This window comes from Myotis lucifugus, unplaced genomic scaffold, assembly GCF_000147115.1.
Source record: "Myotis lucifugus unplaced genomic scaffold, Myoluc2.0 scaffold_26, whole genome shotgun sequence".
Taxonomy (NCBI): Eukaryota; Metazoa; Chordata; class Mammalia; order Chiroptera; family Vespertilionidae; genus Myotis; species Myotis lucifugus.
In genome coordinates, this window is record NW_005871074.1 from 3,219,573 (window position 1) to 3,233,345 (window position 13,773).

General features: G+C 39.8%; 1 pseudogene; it reads left to right on the forward strand.

Moving 5' to 3' along the window:
* Window positions 1–205: 205 nt before the first annotated feature.
* On the forward strand, window positions 206–5,061 carry LOC102432065 (annotated as a pseudogene).
* Window positions 5,062–13,773: the final 8,712 nt, after the last annotated feature.

A 13,773-nucleotide genomic window follows, 5' to 3' on the forward strand; every position in this document is an offset into this window, starting at 1 on the left:
GGGGGGCCTGCCTTGCCCCGTGATGGTCCCAAAGAGCGAGGCCCAGGCCACCCTCTGCACGGGGATGGGTCCTGGAGCCCTGGCTGGGTGGGCGGGGCCTCCCTCTGCTGGGCCGCTCTGAGCCCCACAATGGATTGCCTCAAAGAGGGAGGCCCAGGCCGCTGCCACAGCCTGCAGGAGGCGCTGGACAGCCACTCCTTCTGCTATGATACCTGGGCAGATCCCAGGCCCTTCGTGATTGCAGTCTCTCTGCCAGGGCTCGGCCCCCTGACTGGACTCCCCAGCTCGGCCCTGACTGCAGAGGAGCTGAAATACTCTGACATTGGCAACATTGGGGCCATGATCGCCCCCTGGCACTTTCTGGAGGTGAAACTGGGCAAGAGGCCTCCACCTGTGAAAAGTGAGCTAGAGGAGGAAAAGGAGCGGAGGAAAAGGCGCTGGGAAAAGAACAAAGTGAAAGTGGCGGCAGCCCAGCCCGATGCTGGAACAAGAAGAGGGAGCGGATGGAGTTTCTGCAGCGGGAAGCGGCTGGAGCTCATGAATGTGGAGCTGAAAACCCAGATGGAGGAGCTGAAGCAGGAGCGGCAGCAGCTCATCCTGATGCTCAGCTGGCATTGCCCCACCTGCATCGTCAGGACCGACAGCGTTAAGACCACGGCTCAGAAGGCAATCCACTGCTGCCAGCTGGAGAACAAGTGACCATGGGTAGGGAGGAGGAAGAGGAGGAAGAGGAGATGGGGAGAAGGAGGAGGAGGAGGGTCCCAGAGAGCTCTTCCTTGCTGCATAAAAACTTTGCATCGGCAGGGTTTTTTTTTTTTTTTTTTTTTTTTTTTTGTGAAACTCAGATCAGCCACACCAGGGGAAGAAACCCAGGCTGATAAAACCCAGGACCAAGTGCTGAGACCAAAGTCGTCCTGAGGGGGGCTGTTCTGCCTGGAGCCAGGTTTGCAGGAGTCAGGACAGAAGCTCTGGTGGAGAGAGATGCCCAACCAGGCAGCTGTGTGCACTTCTCCGGCCTCTCCGCCAGGGCACCCACCAAAGGACCTCTGAGCAGCCAGGAAAATCCATGAGTTGCAACCAAAATTAGGCTGAGCATGGAACTCAGAGTGAAACTGCTATCTGCCTGCCCCAGCCCTGACCATGACCCTGACCCTGATGCAAGGCTGGGGAAGGGCACAGTGCCCGGCCCTGCTGTGCCCACCCACCCTGGTCCAGCTTGGTCCTGCCCGCAGTGGCAGCCGGGGTGCACCCTCGCTGGCCCTGCTGGAGTTGCTGTGGGCATGAGGTGCGGGCGCCCTTCCAAAGCACATACTCACTGAATGTCTACAGACTGGCTGTCCTGGCAGGGCTTTCAACTGCACATGTTTTTTATACTTTCTTTTTTTAAAAAAATATTTTTTACAAAACATTTTTTATACAAGCAATATATAAATGGATTTCTATAATCACTTGATGTGATACAGTATAAATATGCTATGGTTTATTTGTTATGAACAGATATTCAACGGTTATGGCTGTTGCGTGTAACTTCTAAGTACTATAGTCTCTGGGTGTTGGGAGTGGCAGGGGCAGTGTGCGGTGCATTTCCATCCTGGTAAACCCTTCATGGTACTCAGTTCTGTATCACTCAGTAAACATTACTCTTACTTAAAAAAAAAAAAAGAGAGGGAGGCCCATGCTACCCCACTGCCACCCCACTGCTGTGCTGTGGGGTGGGGTGGCCAGCCATTGCCCCACAGAGCGAGGCCCAGGCCAGCCAAGCGATCACACCCCTGCCTGCAGAGGGAGGTGACTGGTGGCAGAGGAGGAGGGGGGCAGCGCTGCACAGATGGCAAGCAGTGGCAGTGGGGGGTGGGGTTGCGGGGAGGGGGGCAGTTGCCAGCAGCTGTGGAGAGGAAAGCCCCAATAGGCCCTGATCGCCCACCAGGCCCAGGGACCCTACCCAAGGGGTCCCAGATTGCGAGAGGGCGCAGGCTGGGCTGAGGGACCCCCCCAGTGCATGAATATTCATGTACTGGGCCTCTAGTTATTTTATATAATATATATAAAATAGAGAAATATGCTAATTAACTGGGATGCTGTAACGGGTCAACTGGACAGCAGGAGATTGTGCGCGCAGCATGGGTGGTGGGGTGACAGGGGCCTCTGTGCACCTGCGCTGGGGGAGGGCCTGGTCAGCAGTGGCCGTGGCTGCTTCAAGGGCCAGAGAGGGAGTGCGGCACCGTGCAATTTCAAATCACACACTGGGCTCCTAGTATCTATATATTCTAGAATATATCTCTATGTCTACATAGATGATCTATATTTATTACATAGATATATAGAAATATATATCTGTCATCTATTTATCTATCTCCATACTAACAAATCAATAGGCAATTCAGTGTGGTAAGTGTTATGATGAGAGCACACACAGGGTGCTATGGAATATTAGGAAGGAAGGACTTCCTGAGAACGTGCCCTTGAAGCTGAATTCAAAGGGAGATGTAGGTATTAGCTGGCGAGCTCTGTGTATGAGGAGGTTGGGGAATAGAGGAAGGTACGGTATTTGGGGTAGAGGGAGAATTATATGCTAAATATCAAAGACAAAGGCTTATATAACTGCTTATCAGTTAGGGTTTAATGAGGAAACAGGCCATACTGTATATTTTAAGTAGAGGATACAGTGTGGATACAGTGTCACCAAAAAGGTCACTTTGAGGTAGCCCCAAATTAGAAATTGCAACCTCCACGGTTGGCATTAAGCTACAGTCTAGAACATGCAGAGAGAGAGAGAGAGGACTGCAACTATGGAGTGCCCACTTGGTCCTGATGCATTACCATTTATCCATGGCTGGATTCACTTTGCTGATAATTTATAGAAGATTTTTCATTGATGTTAATGAGGGATATCAGCTTGTAATTTCTTTGTCTTGTCATATTTTTGTATCAGGTTAAGCTGGTTGCATAAGATGAGTTGGGAAGTATTTCCTCCTCTGATTCTGGAAAGTGTGTGTAGGAATGGTAATATTTCTTCTTTAAATTTATGATAGAATTTATCAGGATGACATCTGGGCCTGAAATTTCCTCTGAGGGAATGCTTTTGGTTTTTAACTCAATTATGTTAATAGATATTAAACTAATAGATTTCCTATTACCTCTTAGATAAGTTTTGGTAAATACTATTTTTTTCAAAAAATTTCCTCATGTAATCTATATTATCAAATTCATTAGCATGAGGCTGCTTCCAATATTCTATTATTGTACTTTTAATGTGTAAGATTTGTTACAAAGTCAGTCTTTTATTCCTAATATTGGTAATTTGTATTCATTCTCTCTCTTTTTCTCTATCTCTTTTTCTTAAATTGATCTTACTAGATATTGATGACTTCCATTAATCTTTTCAAAGAAAGAACTTTGGCTTTGTTAATTTTCTATCTTATGTCTCATTTCTGTTTATTGATCTTTGCTCTTGTTTTTACTATAGGCTTCCCTCTACTTTCTTTAGGTTTAATATTGTTATTTTTTTTAAGATAGATTCTTGAGTTAGAAGCTTAGATCACTCATTCTCAACTTTTCCCCTAATATATCCATTTAAAGATAAAAATTTCCCTAAGCACTGCTTTAGCTGCATGGAACATGCTATTTATTATTGCTCTTACTTCATTGTGATTCATTGTCATTCCAATGTGATCAGAGAATATATTTTATTTGATTTCAATCCTTTGAAATTTCTTGAGACTACTTTATGATTCTGTATCTATTTTGGTAGATGTTCATGTGCATTTGAAAAGTGTTGATTCATTTCTTCCAGCTTTATGGAGATATAATTGACAAATAACATTGTGTGAGTTTAAGGTATATAACTTATTGATTTGATACCCTTATATATTACCACAAAATGATGACCACTATCGTGTTATCTTACACCTCCCTCATGTTACATAAGTATTTTCTTTTTGATTTGAGAACATTTAAGATCTAGTCTCTTAGCAACTTTTCAGTCTATAATTCAGTGTTATTTGTTATAATCACTATGCTGTACATTAGATCCCCAGAAAGTATACATTTTATAGCTGGAAGTTTATACCCTTTACCTTCTTTGCTCTCCCCATGTCCAACCAACCCCCAGTTCCTGGTAAGCACAATTCTACTATCTGTGTTTTTAGATTTCATATACAGGATGGGGCAAAAGTAGGTTTATAGTGGTGAGTACGCAAAATAGAGTTTATTCTTGTCTGATATTTATTAATTATTGTATTATTTTCTATTCAAACAACTGTCAGCCTACTTTTGCCCAACCCCATATAAGTTATATCATAGAGTATTTGTCTTTATTTGTCTAACTTATTTCACTTAACAATGCCCTCAAGATCCACCCATGTTGTCAAAAACAGCAGGATTTAGTGATGCTGAGTATCTTTTTATGTACCTGGTGGCCATGTGTATGTCTTCTTTAGAACTATATCTGTTAAATTCTTCTGCTTAATTTTAAATTGGATTCTTTCTTGTTATTGATTTATATGAATTCTTCATGTGTTTTGTATATTAATCTCTTATGAGATATACATGGTTTGCAATATTTTCTCCCATTCTGTAGGTTAGTTTTCTATTTTGTTGATTGTTTCATAAAAGTATTTTTAAGTGTTTATTTTGGTTAATCTCTGAATTATTTTCTTTTTTCCCTTTTGATTATTAGCTAAATTTTTCTAACTCTTCATGTATCTAGTTATTTTCTATTTTATGACAGGTAATGTGCATAAAAGAACCATGGAGATTGTAGATGATGCTATTTTCATTAAAGAAGGTTCTCACTGTATTCTGTTAAGGAAAAAGTTTGAAGGGCACCCCACTTCAATCTAGTCATGAATTGGTCTGTGTTCAGACTGCGTTAGAGTATTTTTAAGTTACTTGTGGATCTCTATCTCCTTAGCATTGACATATTAAGAGGGTTCAATTTGGACCATTGCAGGTTTTGAATATAAATCTGCTTTTCCAGCTTGGTCTCCCCAGCTTCCCGCGCTGCCTCAGATCACAACGGACCCGTGGCAAAAACTGACCTCGTATCTGGGACTTCCCTAATTCCTAATACATGTCAGCAGCTATGACGCCTCTGACTTCACAACTTCCTTCTCTTTTCCCATTATAGTCCCTCTTTGAGAGCCAATCTCAATCCTTGTGCCGATTTCAATGTTGTTAAATGACCCCAGGAAAGAAATTGGCTGGTGATTGTCTACTCTTCCAGCAAAGGCTTGTTAGAATAGGAAATTGTAGTTCTAGTCCTCATTGACTCCACAGATTTCTGATATATTTAAACATATGATTTTTGTAATTTATGTGTGTTTTTTCCTAGTTGCCAGGAGGAACATTGACCTGCAACATCTTTTCTACAAGTGAAGTTCATTTCCTGTTAAAGAGAAAAGGAAGTGAATCCCTTGATCTGTAAACCAGTATGTCAATCTTAGATACTAAGCAAAATTCTAAAACTTATTATTTAAAAGGTAGATGGAGTGTCATTGTAAAGGGGCACAGCAAAATAAATCTAATATAGGATTGTTGGGAATATACTATCAGTAAATAGCTCCATTTTTTATTTGTTAAAGTTATAGAAAAAATATAGTTTATCTGAAATTTAGAAAGATATTTGATAAAGTTTTCCATGATATCCTTGTTGTCAAGATGAAGAAATGTGATGTTGTACTATCCCATTTAGATGGATTTATAGAGTCAGAGGATCTGACCTTATGACTCAAATGACTTTTTGAAAATGTAAGTATGAGTTTGAAAAAAAAAATGTGTCTCTGAGTATAGCACAAAGCTCCTTCTCCAGACCACAGGGTAGATTTTAATCAATGAATTTGATGAAGACAAATATAGTGCACAGATTAGGTAATGTCAGAGTGAATTCCAGTACATTGAAAGAATCAAGAACCAAAATATTTTCAGCAGGCTGCAACAAATAAAACTTAATGGGTACAAATGTAATGTCCTATAGTTGAATAAAATAAAAACTGTTAAAATGAAGGCCGAGAATGCCAGGGCTTAACAGGGATACAGGTAAAAAACACTTGAGAATTATTGTTGGCATGAGCCCAGAATGAGTCACCAGTGTGGAATGGCGGCCAAAAAAACCAGTATGATTTAGGGCAGCATTCGGTAGAGTATAAGGAGCAGGATGAGGTAGCTGATGAGTCCATTGCAATGAGTGCTCCTTGGACATATGCTGTTGCAGAATGTTGTGAGCATCATACAGTCAGAGGGGGACCATATCTGAAGCTCACCCAGGGGAGACAAATAAATTAGAGTTACACCTACCGCTTAGTATATGGATGTTTAAAAAAATGTGATATTGAGTGAAAATACTATTTGTAGAGTGATATATATTATATATATTCCATCTCTGTAAATGTTTAACTACAAAACAATATTAAATAATGTCTATGTCTATAAATATGGAACAATATATAGAATCATTCATGATTGAGATTTATTCTTTGAAGGAAAGTAAAGAGAAGAATGGGGAAGGGTAAATGAAGAGGCTTAATTCTATCTGTAATATTTTCTTTTTGAAAAAGTAAATCTGAAGCAAAATTGGAATGTAAATATTTGATAAAACAGGGTAATAGGTACATAAGAATTCATTATATTGCTCTTTCTACCTACATGTTTAATATATTTCATGAAACTTTTTAAAAGAGGACTCTCTTTTCCATGTCCTTGCTCACTTTTTCTTGAAATGAAATGAGTATAAGACATTGGGGACTAAGATCATGGGTTGGCCTAAGAAAAGGAAAGTTCGTCTCTAGTTTAAACCTCATAATTTAAGAAGCAAATGACATTCTCAAGTTTTCTATTTGGTTCAGCCCTTCACCAGGTTTGGTGATCATACAGAAAATTGAAATTAAAGTGTTAGCTAGCAATGGAAAGTATTCAAAAATCTCTTATAAGTTGAGTGTGTGTTGAAGTAGTACAATGAGATCATGTGTCCAAATGTTCAGAAACCCCGATACTGTTCACACAGAGAGATTGAACTAAAAGCAAGTTTCTGTCGGAAAGGGAAGCAATAGGAGAACTCTGACCAGTTGGGGTCAATGTGGAGCCCCTGTGCACTAAAGGATAAAGGTAGCATTAAAGAATGAGTTGTTGATAGCAGGCATGAAAGCCCAATTTAGCAACTTAATACTTTTGCTTGGGATAGTCTGGTTATAATCATTCCAGAAAATTCAACATCCAAACAAGAATGCTTGGAAGTGTGGCTTAATGATTAGCAAAGCTCATGCTACTTTGCTCAGTGGAAGAATTGTATTTGCATAGATGTCCAGAGAGCAACTTGGTCCTTTCTCTCCAGGGTCCTGTGGACAGAACACAGAGGGATGCTGCTCTGCCCCCTCGCGCAGTGGAGCGAATGGATTCCCAGCATGCCACAGGCTGAGGTTGTACTTCACATCCTCCTTCTGACTTTTATTGAGCAGCCTTTATTCACCTCCTAGTGTCCTTAGAGAAGAATGTTCTGTATTCAGCAAGAAACTGACGTCTTTTAGATGTACTCAGTGTTTTTGTATTTGAGCAACGAAGGAAGTGGCCTTGAGGACTCATGACAAGTATGTCTTGTCATTCAAGAGCATCAAGGGCTCTTAAAAATGCTCTTTAAAGAGGAAACTTCGCCTTAAGTAATAATGGTAGAGAAAGAAGTTCAGGAATTTAATTAAGGCAGGATTGGGAAACTTTAAAATTTAGATGTTTTTCCAGTGTATACATATATTATGTGTATTTTAATGTATAAGGAGGACTGGACAAGTTGGTAGGAGAAAGTGAAGAGTTACAGATGTGAGAGAGAGTTAAGATGTGTAGCAGATAATGATAGTATGGAGAAGGTTTTTTCTTCCCAACATGGAAGGAGGTTTATGCTATAAAGACTCTGCATCAGGTTATTCCTTTTTCACTTCAAAGACAATTTAAATTTCCGTTGTTTAGCCTGTACTGCCTTCTCCTGGTTGGTTTTGGATTAGCAACGAAGACAGAACATAAGTAAACCCTGTGTCAATGAACCCAAGTATAAGACAGATGATATGTGCAGATGTTTTTGCCTGCCCATTGTCCTTCAATAGAATGCTGGTTATATCCATATCTATCTATCTATCATCTATCTATCTATCTATCTATCTATCTATCATCTATCTAGGTTCTGAGGGTCCCAAGGGCTGGCTTAGAGCTGCAATGGTCTCATTTCACGACCCTTGCTGTTGTGATCATATGCATATATTAATAAAATGTCCAAGTAGAACAGTTAAGCTATTCCAAAATGGAGGCAGGCACATATGTGCAGACTGAAGTGTATGTGAGTTGCTTCCTTCTAAATGAGGGAGGTTGTATTAAGCTCTAGGAATATATTTGAGCTTGTGAGTTCTATGGTGAAGGGACATTTCTTGCAGGCCTCCAGAATTGACTTTAATCTTTCTTCTATGACCTGGCAGGAGTGAAGTAGAGAGATTAAAACTACAGTGTAGTCTTCAGAACCATAGACAAAACTCTGTTCACAGAAAAGGTAATTGATCTTTTCTCAGTGAGAAGAATTCTCATGTATAATAGTCAGGAAGATTTTGACATTCTGAGAATTATACCTATAAAGAGAAAGAAATGGAAGAGACTATGAAAAAAAGGAAGCAGAAATATAAAATCACTGATTTTAAACAGCAGGGAAAGCCAAAGCTTTACAAACACACATACACAGTGCATGCATTTTTATGTGCATGCAAAACCACATATATGTGCACATATATGTATGCATGTATATGTATCACATCATACCTGGAAATTGTACACTATAGGGAATCTACCAGCAAGAAACTAAAGAAGATAGTAAAGGACCAGGAAATGTTGATATAAAAGAAAAACGAGAAACAGAACTGGGGGGGGTCTGTCTCCAGCCTTCTATTAGAGCATCCATGTGTTTGCAAGTGCTGGAGAGAGAAGAGGTTCATGGATGTAGCTGAATCATAAATAAAAGTCTATGTCCAAATGGTGGAACTTTGGGAGACTAGACCAAGCCAAGGACTAAAAGCAGGCTGTGGTCAGCTATCCACACTGAGTAAGAATAAGAACTAAGTGAAAACCAGAAAACCAGAAGTGGGAGCCAGAAAGCCAAGACTGTCATATAGAGGAGAAGGCAGTGGAGCAGCAGGGAGGTCAATCTGGATCGCATCCCAAAGAACACGTAAAGTCACAATGGGAGCACATAGTGCATACACTGGGCCGAGTCAGAATTTAGCTTCTAGTTCCCTGTATTCTCAAATGTCTTTCAATTCCTGGCCCCTCCATGCACAGAGGTTCTATCTGTGGAGAACCTAAGGTAGCAAGTGGTTTCTGAGGAATGTTGCTAGAAAGATACCAGCTATCCTACTGAAAAGATTAGTGACAAATACGCGTGTATTATATACGTGTGTGTGTGTGTGTAAAATCAGTGTGTGCAAGTGAAAGGTTGGATCACTGTTGTTTGTTTTGTTTCTTCTTAATGAATTATTTTGTCCTTAAAGTCCTAGAAAAACCCCATTCATGGACTTTTAAAGCAGAAATAAATGTTGACTGAGGTAAACTTGGAGTAAACAATACAGTCCCCTGGATCCAAACTCCAACCTGCTGGTCCACCAATTGCTGGTCCACCAATTTCTAATATCTTTGCTAACAAATTGATTTAGAATGAGGGACGATGTTCACCTAGTAAATGATAAGGACAAAAAGATCACAAAGACACTATAAAGTGTCTTTTTTCTTTAGATTATGAAGCTGTGTGGGAGCCACCCTGTCTGTTGTTTGTTAGAACCTGGAATTCAATAAATATTAGCTGACAATAATAACATGAAAACCTTGGCTGCTCCAGAGACAAGCCAAACTTCATAGTTTTTCCCAGAGATCCAATAAAAGCTAAAATAGCTAATTAAGTAAAGGAATGAAAGCCAAGCCAAACCAAACTACAAGAAGATGATCCAAGTTAAAGTACATGACCAGGCAGATGGCTTTAGTTCTAGGAGGAATATTTTGATAACTAGGAGCAAGATGAAAATGTCACATTCGTAATCGTCATTTTCCTTCATAGTTAAGATATCAGAAACCATAGCCTGTGAAAGCACAGCCTCTGATTCTAAGAGGCAATTTATTTTGCTCTAATTGGAGAGGCTGGAAAGACTTTTGAGATTGTTATTTTAAATGCCTTTGCTATTAAACTGTGGTTAGGAAATCGGCTCAGTCAAAACGATGCTGAAAGAACATTAAGTTTATGAGTCAGGAAAGCTAGAATGATGCCAATTAGTTTACTGCACGTTAGCACAATCGAAGTCTTTAATATACAATAGACACTGCTTTAAAATTGATATAAGGCAGGGGATCAGAATCTTGGCTTTCCCCCACACCTTCCTTGGTTACTGACCAATTTAAGGTTAGGAAAGCTATTGTGTGGATGCATACAAAAGACTCCTCTTCTGTAGAATGGGGTTAAAGATGGGCCCTTGGTTCTTGTGGGGCACAGAGCAGGTTATTGCTGTGTCTTTTCAGAGTGAAATCCTTTATTCACACACAGCAGGAGTGGAAAGCACTTCAGGTCTGACTTCCTCTCAGGTCATTAGATGTAACTTTCTTCACACCCTTCCTTCCTCCTTCCCTCCCTTTCTTTCTTCCTCCCCGCTCTCCCCCCACCACAATTTCTTTTCTTTTCTTTCTTTCTTCCTTTCCTTTTTTTTTCATTTTTACCTTTCAAAAATCATCTGTAAATTTCAATTTAACCTAATTCCATCTGATCTCAATATTCTGAGCAGGAAATGGCAAGGGAGGTGATGGAAGGCACATGCTATACAGGGATTAATGGGCACCAATATAATACCAGCAGGCATGGGTTTCTGGGAACCCTGGGGGTTCTTGACAGTCTGTATTCTCAAGGGTTGTCTCTCCACATACTATCCCACAAGGCTCAGAAATGCTTAATGAGATGTATCACTCAGATGTGGAGGAAGAGATCTGACTAATAGGACAACGAGTTTTACATGATTTTACTTTTAACAGAAAAATTTCAAGGGAGAGGCAAAGGACTTTCTCAGATCTTGGTCTTCAGAGTGGAGGAAAGAGATACCAATGCAACTTTTGATGTGCTTTTTGCCCCAACTATAAAAGCAATATATGCTCATTTTAGGAAACTTGTAAAAATGCAAAGCAGTAACAAAAAAGCAAAAAAGAAAACTTTAATCTCACAACCAAGGGAAAGCAGGGCTTGGTTTTATGCTCTTTTCTTCCAGTCTTTTTTATTTTTTATTTTTTTAAAATTCTTTATTAGTTAAGGTATTACAAATGTGTCCTCATCCCCCCCCATTAAACCCCATCCTCCCCCCACCCCCACACTCATGCTCCCATCCCCCTGTTGTGCGTGTCCATTGGTTTGGCTTATATGCATGCATACAAGTCCTTTGGTTGATCTCTTCCCCTTGCCCCCTCCCTCCCCTACTTTCCCTCTGGGGATTAATAGTCTGATCGCTGTTTCTCTGTCTTTGGATCTGTCCCTGTTCATCAGTCTACGTTGTTCTCTATATTCCATAAATGAGTGAAATCATGAGGTATTTATCTTTCTCTGACTAGTCTTTTTTTAAATGCATTTTTCTCTTTTAGATGGAACAGTATAGTACAAACTGTTTCATGTCTTGTTTTTGTCACTTAATATTATAACAAACATTTTCCGTGTTATTAAATTGATTACTTTTATTTCATGTTTAGTTTTCTTGAGTTCCTTCTTTTTAATTTATTTCTATCTCTTTTAATCTTTTTGATTGCTTATTGAAAAACCTAATCCCATCCTGGCCGGCTTGGCTCAGTGGATAGAGCGTCAGACTGCAGACTGAAGGGTCCTGGGTTTGATTCTGGTCAAGGGCACATGCTTGGGTTGTGGGCTCGATCCCCAGTAGGGGGCGTGCAGAAGGCAGCTGATCAATGATTCTCTCTCATCGTTGATGTTTCTATCTCTCTCCCTCTCCCTTCCTTTCTGAAATCAATAAAAATATATTTAAAATACATAAATAAATAAAACTCATAACTTTCCATTATAAACTTACATATTTAAAAAACAAACAAACAAACAAACAAAAAACCTAATCCCACCATAACCTCATGTGCGAAATCCGCACAATTCTGTTCTCTTTAAAGAATTGTGAATAGTTTCCTGAAATTACCTTCTGAAAACTTCTGGAGATTTACTTTTGATTACTGGTTTGGAAACATTTCTATTTAACTCACCCCTTTATATTTCCCATTTGTTATCATTTTATATACTTTTCTCTTTATTTTTGGCAAGCAAGAGTTTCCTATACTTGTTTATTGTTCACATGGGTGAGTGTATGGACTTTGAAGCAAATGTTTCCCCTTTAATTTGCTGTGTTTCTTTCACATAAGCTTTTTACCTTTCTGGAGCCCAAGGGATAAGGTAGAGAATTCAGCTCAGGGTTGGTCCACGGGAAGAAACTGAATTAGCAGGACAGGAAAAGGTCTCATGAGATGTCCTGGGAAGAACCAGTCTCTCCAGAGAGATTAAGACTATTAAGACTATTGGATACCACATGAATGAATACAGGTTTGAATAAAAACATATGCCTAGTATTTATTTCTTGTACTTCAAGATTCCAGGGCTTTGTGGTAAAAATAACACAGATGTACACACAGAAGGGGCAGGTTGGCAGGAGACTTCAAATGGCAAAAGTGGTAGATGGGGAATCAAGGATGCCTCTGGACTCTGTGTGCTCTGTTGTGTGTGTGTGTGTGTGTGTGTGTGTGTGTGTGTGTGTGTGTATGCGTGCGCGCGCATGTATGTGTTATTGTCAAGCAGTGTTGGGAACCTAAGAAGAGAGCTCTATGTTTGTGGAGAGTGTTTATTTCATTCTACTCTATGTAGAAAGAAATATGGAGAAGACTAAGGCCTGTTTTATCCTGTAGGTAATAACAATGTAATGCCCTGAGAATGATGTTGGGCCCGATGAGCACTTTTCTTAAAAACAGAAATCTTTAGTCTATTTGAACCCATAATCTAATGAGGACTAATTATACTATCATTATACATATGAACAATCATGTCATTAGAAGCTGTAATTGCCTAATTATGACTTGTACTGATGTGGTGATTCTTGTTAGATCTGAATTCCAGCTATGGGACTATTCGGCCAAATTTGGAGATAGAAATCAGGTCAATTGGAGTGAGGTTGGTGGTCCTTATTTTTTGGTAGCCTTGGGTAAATTCACTGGTACAATTTCTCCCTCCATTGTGGATCCCTCCATTGTGGATCCTGAACCCTTGACCTTCCTCTGCTATACTCTGAGTGGCCAGATTATTATGACCACCCCATCAGTACTTCATTGACACTTCCAAAAATACTGAATATTGAAAACTTCCTAAGCAAATACTCTCAAGGTTTTATTATTATTATTATTTGCATAACTAATTCACTTCATTGTACTGATGGGGTGGTCATCAGTGTATATTTTACACCATCCATTCAAAATTTGCACAATTACTCTTTAAGTCATTCACATATGACTACTACCTGGAAATGACAATAAAGGTATTGATTTAGCGTGTGTGTTATTTTTTTAAATTAGCATGGAAATTACATTATTCTACAAAATTCCTCCCAGACTGAAACCATTCCCTTCACCACTTCGCTAAGATAAAAACAGGGTCAGGATATTCCTTAGGAGTCACATGCAAAACTAACAGGCGCCAAACGTCCTGACAACTTTCCAGCAAGCTCTTCATTACTGGGCTGCTCT